We start from the raw sequence: 2,500 nt of genomic DNA on the forward strand, positions 1-2,500 counted from the left end.
TGGGTAAAGATTACATCTCAATAGCAAACTGCTAATGAGTCGAGATGACTTAAGATTAAATGACGTTTTCGTCCAAGTATTAGAAATATGGTCTTTATGAAACGTAGCTATGCCTGCTCCTTGGCTTTTAAGTTTTGTCCATTTTTCAAATTCCCATTCCCTCCACGCAGCATATTTGTTGACTATCTTAGATGAATTGCTATTCATTAATTCCAAACACGGCTCAGCAAGTTCTGCGAGCTCCTCAATGTTTATATTTTTCTTGATAAGAAAGTCCTCAATTTCCTTTAGGACTTTAAGATTTTTAAGTTTATCAATGGTTTCGGAATTATGTCGACCGGTATATTGGAAGGATGCTTTAATTACTGCATCAGTGGATCCCTGCAGGGCTTCCCTTTTACGGATTATGGCAGATGGAATTTGTATTTCAAGTTTTGGCATACCTAGGCCTCCGTTTCTATTACTAGAATACAAGAGGCCGTCGGTCGTATGGGGTGGCAAATGTAAGTATCTTTTGGTGACATTCCTAATAATCTGATCCAATTTAGTTAATGTATTCTGTGATGTTTCCGTCAGGATCAAGTGAAAATATAGCCTGGGAATAATATAGGTTTTAAGAATCTCAATCTTTTGAATAGGCTTCAGGGATGCTTCATCTAGTTTCTTGGTCCAATTACTAAGTTTCTCCTGCCAGCTGTCTTCGGCTACCCCAGCCCAGGGATCTATTCGGGCTCCCAGGTACTTCTCTGTTTCTCCTGGGGGGATGTACGAGATTTCCACCTCGTTAAGCTGCCACTTTTTCTTATAGTTATACAAGAAGGTCTTATTTTTGTATGAAAAGTGGAATCCCTTTGTTTTTGCGGTATTAATTGCAAGCCCGGTATTAATACAGAAGGATTGAACCAATCTCAGGTTTTCCTTCATCCCTACGTGGGTGTCACTAAGGAGTGCGATGTCATCAGCGAAGGCCAGCGCTGAGCATGTGATCTTACTTTCGCCCAGAGGCATAGAGACTCCAACACCAGAGTCTTCAAGGGTGCACATTAGTGGATCTAGAGCGATGTTAAATAGTATGGGAGAGAGTGGGTCACCCTGTTTAACACCTCTCCTAATACTGATGGAATTGGTCTTTGTTTTAGCCCCTTCAACCATAGTGGTGTTATCCGTATACAAATCTTCAATTAAGGTTATAAAGTTCTTGGGCAAACCCGTTCTTGCCAATGCTTTTGACAGATGCTTATGTCCAATTGAGTCAAATGCTTTTGCCAAATCGACAAAGACTACAGATAGATTCTTACGATTTTTCTTGGCCCCTTTAATGATGTTCTCCAATATTGTGATATTCTCGTTGCACCCTGGGGTTCCTGCAAGGAAACCCTTTTGTCTTGGGTTGATCTTAACCACTTCGCTCAGCCTTTTTGCAATGATCTTAGTGAATATCCTGAGTAACATCGGGCCAATAGTTATAGGTCTCCAATTGTCAATGTCTATTAGACGATCGGCGTTGTCAGTCTTAGGAATAAGGACTGTACGGCTTCTTTTGAGAGATTCAGGGATGCTGCTGGCCATTAGCCACAGTGAGAATAATCGGGGGAGCCTTGTGTCCTCTTCCTCGTGAATCTTTAGGATAACATCCCGTGTCACACCGTCAGGGCCACTAGCACTCTTATTATCAATCCCTCTAATGGCTTGGTCAACCTCATCCTCATCGATGGGTCTCATCAGTTGTCCGTAGTCCCGCATTCCTTTATAGTGAGCGAATTTAGAGATATTCGCTTTATTGTTAGGATAAGAGAGCTTGGTCCGGAAATGCTGTTCAAGCTCAATAGCATCGAGTGGACATTGTACGGCCGAAGGTGCCCCCATTATCTGTCTTGCTAATTGTCTTTTATTAGTTTTATAGAGCAATTGCGTCGCTCTAAATTCCGCCTTTCGGGTAGCGTATCTTTGTTTTGCACGTGAGTTCCTGCTACGTTTGAACTCTTCACGTTTTGTCTTGGGCGTTTTTATGTCCCTTTTTCTGGCTTTGCCTTTGCTTAAGAATAGTTCCGTGATATTTTCCACCAAACCAATTACCAAGGCTTTGATGTTTGGGTCATCTGCCTCTTTCATTAGTTGTTCCGCCTGCTCCAACTGATCGTCAATGTCTCTATGTTTTGGAATCTTTGCTGGTGGATTGAGCTTCCTTTTCGGCTGTACTGGGGCCTCCTCAAGGACGTTACTTGTCTCCGGGACCTCATCACTGGGATCCGTAATTCCAATACTGTCCGCAATGATGTTCTGCACAGCTGGTTGAGACTTCGGTAGACCCCTCCTTTTATCCGATATTTGTTTAGCCGTTTTGCTTACCAGGACTTCAGCTATCAGTTGATTAATACGCTTTTGTCCTTCAAATTTGACGTTCAGCTCTTTCAATAATTCAGTCTCCTCTGCGGACCATTTATAAGCCTTTCTGCCCGGTTTGCCTTTTGTTTCCTCAGTAGCAAGGCGTTTCTCGTTT

The 2,500-nt window shown here is 42.5% G+C and overlaps 1 pseudogene; it reads right to left on the bottom strand.

Annotated features, from left to right (window-relative positions):
* The window catches only part of LOC137359041 (28S ribosomal RNA), an 8,230-nt pseudogene that overhangs the window by 2,116 nt on the left and 3,614 nt on the right, over positions 1 to 2,500 (bottom strand).

Source organism: Heterodontus francisci, unplaced genomic scaffold (genome assembly GCF_036365525.1).
Source record: "Heterodontus francisci isolate sHetFra1 unplaced genomic scaffold, sHetFra1.hap1 HAP1_SCAFFOLD_1182, whole genome shotgun sequence".
NCBI lineage: Eukaryota > Metazoa > Chordata > Chondrichthyes > Heterodontiformes > Heterodontidae > Heterodontus > Heterodontus francisci.